At 48.3% G+C, this 16879-nt stretch overlaps 1 long non-coding RNA gene across 1 annotated transcript in view; it reads right to left on the bottom strand.

Moving 5' to 3' along the window:
* Window positions 1–16879, bottom strand: part of LOC139084079 (uncharacterized) — a 119650-nt gene that overhangs the window by 81271 nt on the left and 21500 nt on the right. Inside the window, exon 2 of the long non-coding RNA XR_011541346.1 lies at window positions 2946–3093. This is a non-coding gene — a long non-coding RNA (uncharacterized lncRNA). The remainder of the gene's footprint in view (window positions 1–2945; window positions 3094–16879) is intronic.

Raw genomic sequence — 16879 nt, 5'->3', positions numbered from 1 at the left:
TGCTAAAATATTTCAACCATTCAAAAATCGTAAAGAATAATATGACAAATACCCTATGCCTACATCGCAGCATGATAAGTAAAACACCCCCAATACAGTTGGATGCTCACGCACTGCATCCCCTCCCCACAGGCCTCTCTTCTACCCCCTATTCCCACTCTCTTAAATTTGACCATCTTGAATTGGGCGTTTATACTCCGATGTATTATTCATAAATAGTACACAGCATTATTTTACACAGCTTACTGCTTTTATAAGTGGTATCGCAGTGTATATATTCTTCTGAATCCTGCTTTTTTAGCTCCGTGGTGTTTTGTAAAATCATCCATGTCGATCCATGTAGCTCTACTTCATTCATTTTTATTACTGGAAAGAATTCCGTGGCGTGAATATGATACAACTTATTCATTTTCCTGTTGATGGAAATTTAGGTTGTTTTTGGGTTTTGAGGGTTTTTGTGGGGTTTTTTGTTATTACAAATCATGCTGCTATGATTCCCCTGCTATATATCTCTTTATGCACTTATATGAGTTTCTCTAGAGCATATACCTAGACTTGCCAAATTGTAGAGAAATGTGTCTTCAACTTCACTAAATATAGCCAAACTCCACTGCTCAGCGAACAGCCGATAAACCACTCAAGAAAAACTGATAGTTTTTAACTCATCTTATGGGTTTGGGCCTGAAGAACCATGTCAGCATTCCTTTCCGATACCCTCTCGTGGCTCCAGTAAGTTTCCAGAGGCCCCTTCTGTGTTCCTTTCCCAAAGGATGCTGGTCTCGGTGAGGTACCAGTCAAAGGCACAAAGCCATGGCCCCAGTGAGTGGACTGGGAAGACTGGCCTGCCTCATTTTCAAGCTGGTCTCCTCTGAGTCTCAGAGACTCACAGCGGGCAGGTAGCATGATGGGCAACTCTGCCTGCCACCCACTGCCACGAAATATCGAGGACCTGTGACTTGTGCCTCTGCTTCCCAGGGACTGAGCAGGGACCACGAGGCCTCAGGAAACTCAAAAACAGCTGCAGGGGATGAATATATTGGTTCTACGGCCCCACAGAGAGAGCTGAGAAGTCTTAAGGACTTGCCCTGTCCAGGGCTACTAGCATTGTCTTAGGAAAATCCCAAAGGGTGGAAAGCTTTCCAGATGGAAGAACAAATGAATCTCTTCGGAAGGATGAGCAAGCACTGTGGAGACGGGAATAGGGGAAAGATTTAGGGAGCAGGGCGCAGTGCGCTTCCTCAGGAATCACCTTTTATAAGGAGCTGCTGAGTCAGTCCTTCATCAGACTCTAAGGTGTGGGGAACTGGGGCTCCCGTGCTTGAGAGCTCACCTCTGGTCTTATCAAGGGCAGACTGGGCCAGGCGTCCGGGAGGCAATCTGGCAGCACCACCACTAGCCCCGATCCAAGAGCTCCCTTAATCCCAGGCCTAGTCAGCCCCTTCCAGGAGGACTGGCTCCTTCTCGCTCAAGCACGCTGCCAGGTCCGAGTCTACCAGAGAACTTGGTTGGGCCCCCAGGACTTTGGGGAGCTGAGTGCCAACCTCGAAGAAAGCTGCCTTCTCTGCAGATCCCCAGGCCAAGAAGGAAACACCAAGGCCACCTGCAGCCTGACCCGGGGGAGCCTGACCACAGAAGGTCTCCAGGTAGCTTTGTAGCCTTGAGATCCTCCCTCCACCTCTGCCACCACCTCACCACACAGCACTTTACGGGACCCAGTCCCTCATCTGGCAGCTGGAGTGGTCTCTTTATGAGCCTGGTGGCCTCACATGCAGCTGCCTCTCTGTAAACCTGGAGAGGCTGAGGCACAGCTCTCAGTAACTGAGTACTTACTTCTGCCCTGAGCTTCTTCCTCATCCTCCCCTCCCACTCCCCTGGAACTATCGCTTCCATGGGTCCCAGTGAAGCTCAAAACAGAAGCCAGCTCCCAAGCCACCTGGCCAACAGCAGAGCTGGAATTTGCCATCAGAACCTCATCTACAGAGAGCAAGGTGCCAAGATGCTGGGAGCTCAACTCCGGTGGGGGACAAGGGGAGCTCATCTCCGCCCCCTGGCTGGGTAGCCCCCCACACCCTCTCAGCCCCTCCACAATGCCTGAACTAATTTCATCCAATTCTACTTTAAAAAAGGAAACCCGGGCAATAATTACTTCAGTCAGACATTATTTACTTAAGTAATTCTTTACTCAAACGTCTTTAGGCTTTATTTTACTAATACTACATAATTACGTAATTGTGTAATTAGGAAGAAATTAAATGACAAATGTTTGCTGAGAACAAATGGAAAAAAATAGATCCTTTATTTCCCTGAGTGCTCCTGGCTCAGTATGTTACATCTTCTTCCCCCTCATCCCAGTTCCCCGCCTCGTCTCCCCCGCCCCCAGCCTCCCTCGAGTGGGGATCTAGAGGGTGGAGCACCTGCACGAGTAGCAGCAGGTGTGGGCACCCTGAGGCAGAAAGCAGATGCCTGTGAGAACTAACCTGTGTCTCCATTCACAGCCTGACCTCCCTCCCAGGCTTGGGCAGCAGTTAAGCCTCCTCTGCTTTCCCCTGACGGTCTCTAGGCCCAGGAGACCCATGCAGCCCGATGCACAGCAGCCTGAGAGAAGCAAGGACAGCTGGCCCTAAGGCCAATTCAGCTTTTCCTGCAGACACGCTCCCAGGGCGGGCAGCTTCCAAGGCTGAAGGAAAGAAACGATGGGCCCACTAGGTTGAGAAGGAGGTGGGAACACATCTGCTTCACTCCCTTCACAGGGACCTACAGTGTCTGCCTCGAAAATCTACCCAACAAAGAGGCATGGCGTGCACCCCAGGACTGAGCTGCCCACGGGGGGACCCATTCACCTGGGCCACCACACCTCCTTCCCTCCTTCCTTTCTCCAACGTCAGCAGCTGTGGAAGCCAGTGGAGCTTCCTGTGGGTAAAAAATTCAATCAATCAACCACCCACCTGACACCCGTGGAGCATGTCTTTTGTCCAAGTTCTGAGGGGACGCAAAAGAGCAGGCAGGCCACAGCTATACTCACTAATACGTCAGCTGCTTGGAAGTTGGCGTGCAGAGCAGCGCTATTCACAGTAGAGAGTTTCCTAGGCCAGCCTGCCAAAAGAAAGAATCACTTATAAATGTCCCCAGCATCCAGGACCAAGTAGCAGGAGTCTGAGCCGTGGACTGAGGTTTGGAGGTTCAGGTTCTGTCTCTAACACTTAGAAGCTCTGCCTCTGCACAAGTTACTAATCTTGCCCTCCCTCCATTTGCTCATCAGTAAAATGGGAACGATGCACACCCTACTAGATTGTTGTGAGGATTAAATGACTAGATAGCAGTAAGGCACTCAGAACAGCACCAAGTGCTCAATAAGCAGTAACCACATTTGTCAAAATGGAACTGCAAAAACCAGCCCAGACAGAGTAGAAGGGTGCTGCAGGAAAACACCCAGTTTGGGTGGCTAGCGCTGGAGGCCTCTCCCCACCTCCAACAGCTCTGAGCCGTCTGTGACTCATGAGCTGACGGCAGGGCCAGCAGGGCAAGAGGTGAAAAGATGAGAAAAGCAGCAAACGGACTCAGGTCCCAGGGGAAGGAGCACGGAGCCCCGAGAGAGGGACTTCCTGCTGACCGAGCTCCCCAGAGAAACTTCTGCCTGGGGCCTCTCACCTTGGGGGCCAATTTTAGAAAAGAACACAGTACCACATTCTGACACCCTTGAAGACAGTACTTTCAGAGGTTGTCTAACTTTTTTTCTTCCTCAAAACAAGAGTGATCAAAGTATGAAAGTGACTTCCCCCAAGGTCTCTATTCAGTTTCATAAGAAACAGACAAAACCACGTATAAGCACATAAGCACTAATGGTGGGTCTTTGGGTGTCTGCTGAGGTGAAGTCCGTTACAACGAGGGGAAGAAACCAGGAAGAAACCACCTCAGGCTAGTGATGGGACTGGAGGTGGAGGTGTGCAGGAATAATAGACACCAGCTGGGCACCTTCAGCCTGTGGGACAGCAGGAGAAGGAGGAGCCCAGGACCCTGCCCTCCCCACTGCCCAGCCCTCCCTGGAGTAGACAGAGCAAGCACTTCCGAGTGTGAATCCCAGCTCAGCCAGCTGCTATCTGAGAGACCTTGGGCAAGGGGTGTGATCTCTCTGAACCTCGGTTTCCTCATCGATAAATCAGTTCTTATAAAATGATTGAATGAACTTTCATGAGATTGTTAGAAGGATTACATGAAATAAGGCATTATAAAGCACTCAGCTCAGGGCCTTGGCATGTATAAGAACCTCACAAATGGTCATTCATTCATTCATTCATTATTATCATTATTATTTAATGGCACCACCACTAGTCCTGCTGCAACAGATCAGGTCCTAGAGGGGATGTCTTGTTTGGGAGCCCAGGGAGGCACTGCAGGCAGCAATGAGGTATGCAGAGGAGAGGGGAGGGGTGGCCCGGGAGGAGGGGAGTGAGGAAAAGCCTAAGCAGTTGTAGAAGATGGGCATTTCAGAGTCCCATGTGTGATCCATGGCCAACCAGCCAGGGCTGCCGTCCCCCCACACTGCCCAGATATAAGACACGGTTAGACTGGGAGAGCTCTGCATAAGACAAACTTCCACCCGACAAGGAGGAAATTCTAACCTCCTCTCTCTCTCAAGCATCCTCCATAAAGCTTCTTATTTCCAGGAGCCCCTTTGAGGTCTGTCAGTTATAATCCCCTGGGGTAAGATTCACTCATTCTCTGTCAGAGGCGAGCCTCAGAGAACTGCCTTTTTTAAGATTTGCCTGTACCCACATTGGGCAGCTCTCACTGCCCACACCTCCCCTCCCTATTCAGCCTTTCGAGCTCCCTTCCCTGGGGCTTGGCCTGGGCATGTGCTGTGTGATGTTAACCAGGGCTCTTGCTCTGGTCATGATCTAACCCTGCTTTAAGGCTGGGTTTGGTGTCCGATCCATGCTCTCCCAGCCTGGCCCTTATTCTGCCTTTGCTGCTGCCCCTCGTGGTGGCCAGCTGACTGGCAGAGGCCTCCCTGACCCCCTGGCTGAAGTAGATCCTCTTACCTCACTCTGTCTGCTTCTCCTTTCCAGGCAGTGCAGGGTCAAGCAGCAAATAAGCCAGGGAAGCCAGAGTGAGAACAGCCACGCCACTTCTCTCTAGGTCCAATTTCAAGTTTAATTCAATGCAATAGATACTTACAGAATGTCTAATATGGGCGGGCTCAGAACCAAGTGTGTGTGAGTATGTGTACGAATGTGAGTGTGATAGTGTGTGTGTGTGTGTGTGTGTGTGTGTGTGTTGGAGGGTCCTCTGATGGGACAGATGGAGAGTCATCCTTGTTGGCTCATCTCATCTTTCAAAAAATGAAATTCAGGACTACTTTGAATGTTTTATAGAGCACATTGCAGTGGGTCAATACTGACCAACGGATGAACCAAGTTTTTGAATCCCAGGGTTTTCTCTCAAGTTGGGTCCCCAGGGTCTGGAGGAAACCCTAGCCCACCAGCCTTCAGCTGCTCCAAGTCTCCTCACTAAGCCTTGGCTTTGCCTCCTGTGGCTCCTTGGCTGAGAGCTGGTAGCAATCAGGGTAAGTCTGCAATTAACAAGGTCCCCCCCCTTGGCTAACCTTAATGAGGACAGAGAGAGCCAGCGCACAGCCTGCCCTCGCCTCCTCCTCCGCGCTGTTTGTTAGCCTCGCCGATTATTATTAGAGGCTCCGCAGCGTTAATCACCTCCCTGGTGGACACCCCACCTTCCCCTGGCTCCTGCTCCTACAGCGTCTGCATCTGACCTGACTTCCCGGGGCTCCCGGGCTGCCTGCTGGCGGCTCCTGAGGAGGAGCAGAGGTGAGCCCACCTGGAGAGGACTGGGAGATCATCTCTCCCAGGAGGGTGACCTCTGCCCTGAGCCCCCAAGGACAGGGACTGGTGAGATAGAGGGGCGGGAGGAGAGAGGAGGAAAGGAGAGGGAGGAGGAATTTTGGAGAAGTGCCGAAGCTGAGGCTGCCCTGGTGCTTATTGGTGTCTGGTTAAGCCCTTGTTAGTACATCCAGGAGGATGCCAACAGGGAAAGGAAGGAAGACCAGGTGATGGCGGAGCTCCCCTCCCACAAATCAATGCCCAGTAATACAGGAGGGTCATTAGCATTTCTCTGCTTCCTCAGAAGACTGCAGAAGAGAAAACAAACTTCAGTTCCAGCGGAAGAAATTTAAGTAGCCCGGAGGAAGAACTTCCCCACCGTGAGCAGGCTTGGCTTCCTTGGAGAATTGCCTTGCATCCTTCCGCAGCCGAGCCAGTCCTCACCAGTTTTCACCTTGCTCTCCCTGCTCAAACCCTCTCAGTGGCATCCACTGGTGGGGAGGAAGTCCAAACATGGGGCCTGATGTTCAAGCCATGCCCTCTCCACTTCCGCGCACTCTCTTGGCCCCACTGCTCCAGCCATAAGTGCTCCTTCCTCACTCTGGCCTGGCATTCACCAGGCACCACAGCCTTGTTCCAGGGGTAGGGCCCAAGCCTTATCCATCTCTGAGTCTCCTCCCTCCCAAGCGCAGTATCTCAGAGAGAGGTGCTCAATAGAAACCATGTGTTTGCCACAAGGGACAGTGTAAGTCCTGGTGTCCTTGTCATTTGTGGGATGTTATAATCAGAGTTTTAGAATAACAAGGAAGAGCAAGAAAGGGAATATAATCATTTACAGGGCCTTATTACCTCATTTCTTCCTTGTGACCACCCTATTCAATCGGCATTATTATTCCCATTTTATGTATTTGCAAACTGAACCTTAGAGAGTTAAGTGCCCAGGACCACATAGCCATTAAGAGGCAGAGCTCTGCCACGTGAATTGAGGTCTAACCCCAAAGCCTAAATTCCCTTCACTATGGGATAGCCCCCTTGGTCAAAACTCCCTTAGATGTGAGGTCAATTCGACCCAGCCTTCTAACAAAGAACTTGCACAGGATTTGCAAAAAGGTGGAACAGGTGAGATTTCACATTTCATATCACATCCATATCCCCATCAACCCTTTGGAAGAATCCCATTTCATCTAGTGATTTCCGGGAGTGAACGGTATTCATTAATTCAACAAATTTTCAGTAAGTAAACTGAGTGCACGCTGTATGCCAGGTTCTGCTTTAGGTGTCAGGAGTACAGCAGTGAATGAGACAGATAAAAATGCCTTACCCTCTCAACAACAAAGAAACAAATAACCCGATTAAAGAACGGGCAAAGAACCTAAATAGATATTTCTTCAGAGAGGGTATACAAATGGCCAATAAGCACATGAAAAGATGCTCAACATCACTAATCGTTGGGGAAATGCAAATCAAAACCACAATGAGATATCACTTTACACCCATTAGGATGGCTGTTATTAAAAACAAACAAACTAAAGCAGAAAAGAATGTTCACAAGGATGTGGAGAAATTGGAAGCCTCGTATACTGCTGCTGGGAATGCAAAATGGTGCAGCCCCTATAGAAAATGGTATGGCACTTCCTCAAAAATTAAAAATAGAACTACCATATGATCCAGCAATTCCACTTCTGGGTATATACCCAACAGAATAGAAAGCAGGATCTCAAAGAGATATTTGTACACGCATGCTCATACAGCATTGTTCACCACAGCCAAGAGGTGGAAGCCTGCTGGTCCATCCATCCACAGACGAATAGATAAACAAAATGTGGTCTACACCTACAATAGAATATTATTCAGTCTTAAAAAGGAGGGACATTCTGACACATGCTGCAACAAGGATGAAAGTCGAGGACATTATGCTAAGTGAAATGAGCCAATCACAAAAAGTCAAACACTGTGCAATTCACTTATATGAGGCTCCTAGAGTAGTCAAATTCATAGATTCAGAAAGTAGAATGGTGGTTGCCAGGGGCCGGGGAGGGGAAATGGGGGGCTGCTGCTTAATGGATACAGAGTGTCAGTTTTGCAAAATGAAAAAGTTCTGGAGATTGGTTGCACAACAACATGGTTATATTTAACGCCACTGACCTGTACACTTAGAAATAGTTAAGACGGTAAATTTTGTTATATTTTTTATCACGATTAAAAATTAAAATTAAAAAAAAAAAGAAATGCCCTGCTCTTGTGGAGCTGACATTCCTGCACTCTGAGATGCCTCTAGTTTATGCCCCGTGGCTTTCTCCTCCTGGGCCCCCTCCCCTTCTATGGGGAGGGGCCAGGCAAGAGGTCAAATAGCCATGAAGATTGCTTCCCCCGCCCCCTCACCCTTTCCTGCACACTCCGACCTGCCAGCCCTTCATTTCTTTGCACATCTATCTGCCCAAGCTGGGAGGGACAGGCCAGCTACTCTCCTGACCTGGCTGTCGCTTGCCTCGCTCTCACTGGCACCCCCTGGAGGGGAGTCATGATGGCCGTCATAGCACAGCCCTGCTGGAGGCTCCTTGAGGGTGCCATCGGAGGTTTCACCCCATAGAAATCAGAGGCCCTCTCCTCTTCCATTCCCTAGACTCTCCTGGACAAGAAGTTTGTTGACCTGTCACAGATCACCTGACGGGTGTGCATGTGGATGTGCGTACATATGTGTGTGCACGCCTAGGGGTGAGGGGCTAGGAAAGTGGAAGTGGAAGGTGTGCTTCCAGAAGGACCACTAAATTTAGCCCGCTGCCTGCAGGCCACCAGACAGCCCGGCCTTTCCCCAGAGAGCCCACCTGGCGCTGATTGTTTGTTGTTCTGCTGCAAATGCAGCTTCTCCCCTAAAGTCCTCTCTGTCCAGATGTTGTCATCGGCCAACCCCATCAGGCGGGGCTGGCCTGGGGTCTGGCTCTCGCCTGTCAGTCCTGACATCTTCAGTGGATAATGGAACGCAAGGATGTGAGAGGCAGAGCAGGTGCATGCTAATGAGGAGATCAATTTTAATTATGATTTTAATTAAACACCCGATCCAGTAGGAAATATGACAAGAACGAGGCTGGGGCTATGCAACCTGAAAGGAGGGAGGGGCGCGGAGGAGGGAAGGCACCTCCAGGCCTCCTCAGGATTTAAAAGAAGTAAAGGGCAGCACTGTTGGGAAATAGAGAAAAACCTGAGCAACCTGAAATTTGCACATAGTAAGCCTTTTCCTCTAAAGAGCTCTCAGACAGCTAGACTCCTGAAAGGAGGATCTTAGCAACGAGGGGACCTTGGAGATCCACGGGCCCTGCCCCTCCATTCACATGGGGAAATGGAGGCCCAGAGGGGGGACGCGACTTTCTCTCATCTGTTCTCCATAACGTACTGTCCATGCCTCCGATAAAGTACTTATCACACTATATAATCATTAACTCTTCACAGCCTCCCTATCTATTTATATTAAATTATAAGAAAGTCAGAGAGCTGTTCGTGCAATGCAAGCCCTAAGGGCAAGGCCACTTCTGCAGAGTTGTCTTTGCACAGCCAGCGAGCAGACGCTAAGATGACTGTGGATGCTAACGGTGGTGATGCCTCCTCTACCGCAAAGGAATTACAGGTAATAAAGGCTCCTCCCCAAACTCCACACTCCACTCCTGCTCTGAACAATACCTGATACGTAGTAGGCATTCAGGAAATGTGCATATGACAAAAAATTACATAAAGTCCATAAAATTTAATGAGAAGTCAAGAGCAACACCCGATTAGTCCATTGTTTTTAGGCCAGGCTATCAAATTTCTCAACACTGCCCTGATGGAAGAGAGCAATGTGCATGTGCTGTGTGTGTGCGCATTGCTATGTGTTGTGTTCTGTGTATGTGGTGGCAGATGAAGGCAGCTGGCGGGAGGAGGAAACTCAAGGAGGCAAAGGAGCTAATTCTGCAGGACTCTTAATAATAGGCAATTACAGAATAATGCAATGGCACAACTGCAAGAGACTTTGTAGATGAGCACCGTCCGATAGAACTTTTTGCAATGATGGAGATGTTCTCTGTCTACATTGGGTGATACAGTAGCTTGTAGGCACATGCAGCTGTTGAGCATTTGAAATGTGGCTAATGCAACTGAGGAGCTGAATTTTCAATTTAACTATTTCAATTAATTTAAATTCAAATAGTCACGTGTCACTAGTGGCTACCATATCACTTAATCTAATCTTCTCTTTGTTCAGCAGAGGAAATTGAGGCCCAGAGAAGTAACCCTTGGACATCCCCCAAGCTCATATATTGGCCTTCACAGGCAGCACATTAAGACTCAATCCTATTATAGCTTTCTGGTGCATAAACAGAGTGCTTATAAGGGGGTTCCACTTCCAGGAATGTTAATGGAGTCCCCCTATAAGGCCTAAGGACAAAGGCCAAAAAGATTTCCCCAGTTCCCCAGATAAGCTTAGACTAGGAAGAGCTGGAGGCCAGGGCGAGACCTTGGGTAATAACCCAAGAACGCTTCTGCCCGTTCCACCACCTCCACTGATGCCCCAGCAGCAGGGTCCATCTGGTTCTTCCCACCTGGGTAATACGAGGTCTTTCTCGTCTCTTCACCTGCAGCTAAAGTCCCATCACTGGCATGAGCAGAGAAGCTGAGATTGGAGATGGTGGCAGAAGTTAATTGGGATTAGATGTGCATGCTCCATGGCTAACTAAAGCACAGATGTTCTAAAGCCGCTTCTTAAGCCAGATCACTCTCCCTCCTTCCTCTCTGCCTCCTCCCCACCCTACCCCCAGGTGCTCCGGAGGTATCAGTTGGGTTGTTTCTTCTTCAGGAATGTTATGACTCAATATCAGTTAAAACTTTTCCATAATGAATGAGGTCATTTGTGGGAGGAGAAAACAGGGACTCCTCGCCTCCCTCTGACACACCCATCTCTCCTCCTTTCCTTTACCCTCAGGTCTCCTCTGCTGTCTGCTCTATTCTTCAGGCTGCTAAGGCGAAGGCGGGGTACGGACAAATCACCCCTTATAGTCAGAATACAAAGAATGCCCATTATCGAAACACCTTTCAGGCTCGCAGATTGGCAGGGATGGAGAATCAGGGAAAAGCATGGCTACGAACACCCAGAAACGCTCCCCCCCACCACAGCCTACCTGGAAGCCCCTCACTGTTAGGACAATTGAATTCCAAGCTTCAGATGAATTCTGGTTCTCAGATTCTGGGTGCTAGTTCACCAGGAGCACCTTCTTAGAAAAGACAAGTTCACAACTCTCTGCTCCTTTCAAGCAAGCAAGGGATCAAGAAGGACAGAAACTTAAGCAATTTCTGTCTGTGATTCAAAAAGCACTTTTCCTCCTCATCCCACATCTGAACAGGTTCCATATCAGCTGCACCCTGGGGTGCGACCACACTGTCCCCAGACCTGACTCTGATTCATGCATTCAATACCGTCTAAGGAGGACAGAGGCCGCCTCGCTGTGGACACTGCAGTCTTCCTGGGAAGGTAAGACCCTGCCTGTCGGAGACATGTTAGCTGAAACAGACAAAAATCTAAAAGACAGCCTGCTGACCCACCAGGGCACAGGGGAAGGGAGGAGCATGCCAGGCGAGAAGGCCGCCACGTGGTAAGGCAGGCTATGAAGCCATCAGCCAGGAAATGGGTCAGGGACAGACAGGGCGGGTAACCCTGTCAAGCAGGCCCTTCTCACCCTAAGTGGGGTCTCAGTCTGAGAAAGAAATCACAGAGTGGTTTTGCAACTCCCAATCAGCAATTCTTTCTGCTCGTTTCTTAAGGAACTCCTTCCAGAAAGCAGCCCAGCACTACTTTGTTATTGGAGCCCATCCCTTGTGCCTTCTCCAATTCTTTTCAACAAAGTCATCCAGCACCTACTCTGTGCTTTCCTCTTCTTTCTCCTCACCACTGAGGACCTCTTCCCTTGCTAGAACAATGCCTAGTCCTCTTTTAACAGGATTCCACCTCTAGAGAACAATGGCTCTGGATAGTGAAGGCTGGGGAGGGAGGCAAGGGCAGAAGCAGAAATGGGAGCAAGGGGGAGGAGTGATGGACACCATGTCTCTTAATTGGTATTCAGATTCTTGCCTGACTCAGCATTAGCCTGTCTCCTAGAGTGCTGCTTGCATTGGATGACCTTGAAGGTCCCTGAAGGTGAGGGCTTGGCTACGAAAGGGTTGGACAGCTCCAACTTTATCAACTGGAGATGACTCCAGGCCCCAGACCAGCTCCAGGTGGCATGCTCGCTACATACCTCCAGGGCACTGCATTCAAAGGCAAACAAACCCAAAACACTGTGTTATTTTAAACTGCACGCCCACACAGTGCTGCTAGGAGGATCTAGGATGGGAAACCAGCAGGGAGGCCAAGATTTCAACCTGACAGCCAAGGGGACCCACATCTTGCCCCTGACTCTGCACAAACACATTTCTTCTCCTACCTAGGTCTGCCCACCCACTACCGTTCTTTGCTGGCAATTAGCAGGCCCTGACCAACATACAAAGAACTGAATTAGCACTGATAACATCTCCTGTCATCCCAGGCCCTTCGCCCCAAGGTCATCATGCATCCTGTAGGCATGAATCCTCTTCTGGTCTACTCCTCTGAGATGGGGGAGGCGTGGATGGAGTTGCTCCTTGCTCAAAGTGAAGACATTCCAACCTAGGCTCAGAGCTTAAGAAACCCGCTGCCGGTTAGCGAACAAATCCAGGTGGAGCCTTGGCACCCTCATCTTTCAGATCTTCTCACACCCACCAACATATCAAATCCATCAATCAGTGTTTAGTGAGCACCTATTACGAATGAGGCAGCACAGAACACTCACAGATGTGTAAGATAAGACCATTGTCCTCACTTAAGAAATTTACAATTTTTTGAGGAGGTATATCCAGGGTGTGCTGGTGGCTACTCAGGTGTGAACTACTCAACTCCAGGAGTCCAGACATGCGGAGCAGAGCACAGCGGCCCCGGGAGTGATGCCCATGACTATGCTACTAACAACAGGAGGAGGTAGACGCCAAGCACAGTAGGAATGGGAGGAGGATTACTGTGGGATGAAGGGATGGAGCGGCTTCACCCAAGTCTTAGGGCTTGAATTTAGCTTAGAAGGATGATTTGGGTTTAGTTGAGAGGAGATGGGTGCAGAAGACATTCCAGGGGGGTGAAATCCCAGGAGGCAGGAGGTCTAGTCAGAAGGAGCTCAAGAGGATGAACAGAGCTCTGTTCAAACTATTGAACAGAATGGTTTAGCTGGAAAGGAGAGCTTATGTGGAGCAGAGATGGGAAACCTGTTTGAAGAGGTAAACTCAGGACCAAATACCACTGAAGAGCCCCAGGCAGTATTCCTTCTTATTGGAGAACCACGTCCTAGATCTTCCTCGTGTTGGCAAAAGGATCTCAGATTTGAATTACTGGAGGAGGTTCAGATCCAGACTGTGGCAAGCACCTCCAAGTGCATGCTCACCCTCCATGGGCAGCAGGGCTCCCGTTCAGCCTCCCTCCTGAGGACCACCCTCCCACTTCTCCAGCAGAGCCTCACGCAAACGTCTCCATTCACTTCACTCCCATGCTTTACAGAAGCCTCAGCTGCCTGCTTCCAAACCCACATCTTCCCTGCACCTGCACCCAGCCTCCCTGCCTCCCTCCCATCCCAGTGGAGGTAGAAGCCAGTCCCTCTACCTGTCCTCCAGATCTCACTGGCTCAAAACACTTCAGAAACTTATCGCACTGATCATGCCATCTCTCTCTCAAATTTTCAACTTCCCCTCCCTGCTTGACTTTCCCGTCATTATTCACATACACTCTAGAATCCCCTCTCTTAAAATCAAAACCTTCGTGGACCTCACACCCACCTTTAGCTACCCACCTTATCTCTGTATTTATTCCCTTCCCAACCAAGCTGCCCCAAAAGGCTTGTATACAGATACTTTCTCCATTTTCTTCCTTCAACTCACTCGACTGTGTCTTCTACAGCCCCACACATACACGCCCACCCACACACACACCCCACATACCACTGATACTGCTTTTCCTAAGACCACGAGTGACCTCCAGATTACTAAATCTCATGTACACTCTCTGATGTCTCCATCCTCTTGACTCTGTAATAGCATCTGACCAGCTATCCCCTCCCTCCTTTCGGAAGCACTCTCCCTTCAGTTCCTGTCACATCACATTCTCCTGAAGCCTCCTCTTTCTTAAGCAAACATTACTGACTCCTACTATTTGTGCAATTCTAAGCACTTTATATTTTTAACTATTTTAATCCTCAAAACAATCCCATGATATAGATGCTATTATTTCCCCCATTTCCTAGGTGAGAACACTAAGACACCTAGAGAAACTTTCCCCAGCTTACTTAGCTAAATATTGCAAAAGACAAGATTTAAACAGACAGTTTGGGTCCTGATCTATGCTGTTAATCACTATGTTATGCCATCTCTTTACCTGACTATATTAATAAAGATAGGATAGAACAGGCTGCAATAATAAACAACCTCAAGATCTCAGTAGCTTAATAGAACAAGAGTTTATTTCCATCTCATGCTATAAACCCAAGACTTCTCCCCAGAGAATCTGCTCCACTCAGTCACTCAGGGACCCAAGGAATAAAGTCCCCACCATCTTGTAGCTGCAGGATGGAAAGAGAGAGACTGGAAAATCATATAAGGGCTTTTCCCTGTCATTTTCACTTATATTTCCTTGACTAGACCTAGTCATATGACCGTACCTTATTGCAAGGGGAGGGGAAATATTGTGGGCAAATGGCCTATTTGCTGAGATAACTGTATATGCAATAGTTAACTTTAAATGTTGGAATTTCTCCAGCCCTAGTCTTAGGCTCTCATCATTTTTCACTCTCTACTCATCTTCGCCCATGACTTTAGTATCTATATACTGAGACTTCCCAAATTTATATCTCAGCCTCCTTTCTGAGCTCCCATCTTGTCTACCTAACTGCTTACTTGATGTCTTTAAAAGGGTATCTCAAAAGCGTATTAAATTTAACACATTCAAAATAAAACCCTTGGAGTTCTCCCCCATCACAATTTCTTTCCTCCCAACCTGTGTCATTTCAATAAATGATACTTCCATCCATTTAGTCACTTCTGCCAGAAATCTGGGGATTATTCCCACTCCCTCCCTTTACTTCCCATATCCAACCTATCACCAAGTCTGGATAAGTCTATCTTCAAAATAATGTTAAATCTACCCAGTTATCACCAGAGCTGTCACTCTTGTCTAAGCCACCATCATCTCTTACTTAGACTACCGCCATAGCCTCCTCCCTGTTTTCCCTATTTTCTGTCTTAACTCCTTCTAGAACCTTCTCCACACTACAGCCACCATGATCTTTACAAAGTGCCATTCAGACGTGCTACTCCTTTTCCCCCTGAATGATTGTCCATATTGCTCGGGGTGGTGTCCAAGGTCCTTGAAGAGTCCTACAATTCCCCCCAGAATCTAGCCCCTGTGTAACTCTCCAGCAGCATCCTGTGCCACTCTTGCCCTCATGCACCACTTTCCAGCTTCATAGGTTTTCTTTGAGTTCCCTGAATGTGCCATGCTCTTACCAGATGCAGCCTTCAAACATCCTGCTCTCACTCCCTGGAACGTTCTTTTCACACTCTACCTCACAAAGTCCTTCTTATGCATGGGTCTCAGCCTAAATGACACCTCCCAAGAGACCATCCACGTAAATGTAAATGAGGCCCTCCCAGTGTATTATCTCATCACACCCTACTCTTTTGCTTTATAACACTTACTACAATTTGTAATTACATTTCTATTTTGACTTCTTTGTTTAATATCTGGCTCCCAGAGAACCATAAGCTCCACAACAGCCATGGTAGAGAACATGGTTTTTCACCTCTGCATCTCCTGCACACAGTATCTGGCATATAATAAATCACCAGTCACTAATTGTTAAATGAATAATCCAATGACAAGATAACCTCTCGCTCCAGAATACACCTGCAATGGTCAGCAGATTCAGCCTATGAAAGAACTGGCTTACCACCTCCCCATCCCCCTACTCTCTGTTGATGTGTTTATGACGAACCAACAATGACCATTTGTTTCCCAGTTCTCCAAAGAACACGCAGATCTTCATCGCCTAGAATGAGCCGTGAGCCCGGCTCCTGAGGAGACTGGGGTTGCATCTCCCAAAGCTGAACTGTTCTGGGACATAGACTCAGCAGGGTTGTAGTCTCTTTATTTATTTATTTATTTATTTATTTATTTATTTATTTATTTATTTTTGCTTTTTCCCCTCAAATCCCCCCAGTGTATAGCTGTAGATTTTAGTTGTGGGTCCTTCTAGTTGTGGCATATCTGATGCTGCCTCAGCATGGCCTGATGAGTGGTGCCATGTCCATGCCCAGGATCTGAACCGGTGAAACCCTGGCCACTGAAGTGGAGCTCACAAACTTAACCACTCGGCCACGGGGCCGGCCCCTCTTTATTCATCTGTTAAAATTGATGAATTACTAACTGAACTCATTAGTCCAGTATGCAAAGTCTTTAAAGATGTTTTTTTATTTTTTATTTATTTATTTATATTTTTAATTTTTTTTTAAATTTGTTTCCTTTTTCTCCCCAAAGCCCCCTGGTACATAGTTGTATATTCTCCGTTGTGGGTCCTTCTAGTTGTGGCATGTGGGACACTGCCTCAGCGTGGTTTGATGAGCAGTGCCATGTCCGTGCCCAGGATTCGAACCAACGAAACACTGGGCCGCCTGCAGCGGAGCGCACGAACTTAACCCCTCGGCCACGGGGCCAGCCCCAGTATGCAAAGTCTTTCACAAGCTGAGCCATTCTGCTTTTCAACTCTATTGCTACTACAACCAGTTGCCACAAACATAGTGGCTAAAAACAACAAATTTATTATCTTATAGTTCTGGAGTTCAGAAGTCCAACATAGGTCTCAATGGGCTAAAATCAAGACGCTGGCAGGGCTACATTCCTTTCTGGAGGCTTTAGGGGAGAACGTATTTCCTTGCCTTGTCCAGCTTCTAGAGGCTACTCACATTCTTTAGCT

The sequence above is a fragment of the Equus przewalskii genome, chromosome 6 (genome assembly GCF_037783145.1).
Source record: "Equus przewalskii isolate Varuska chromosome 6, EquPr2, whole genome shotgun sequence".
Lineage (NCBI taxonomy): Eukaryota > Metazoa > Chordata > Mammalia > Perissodactyla > Equidae > Equus > Equus przewalskii.
This window is presented reverse-complemented; position numbering and strand designations above follow the sequence as displayed.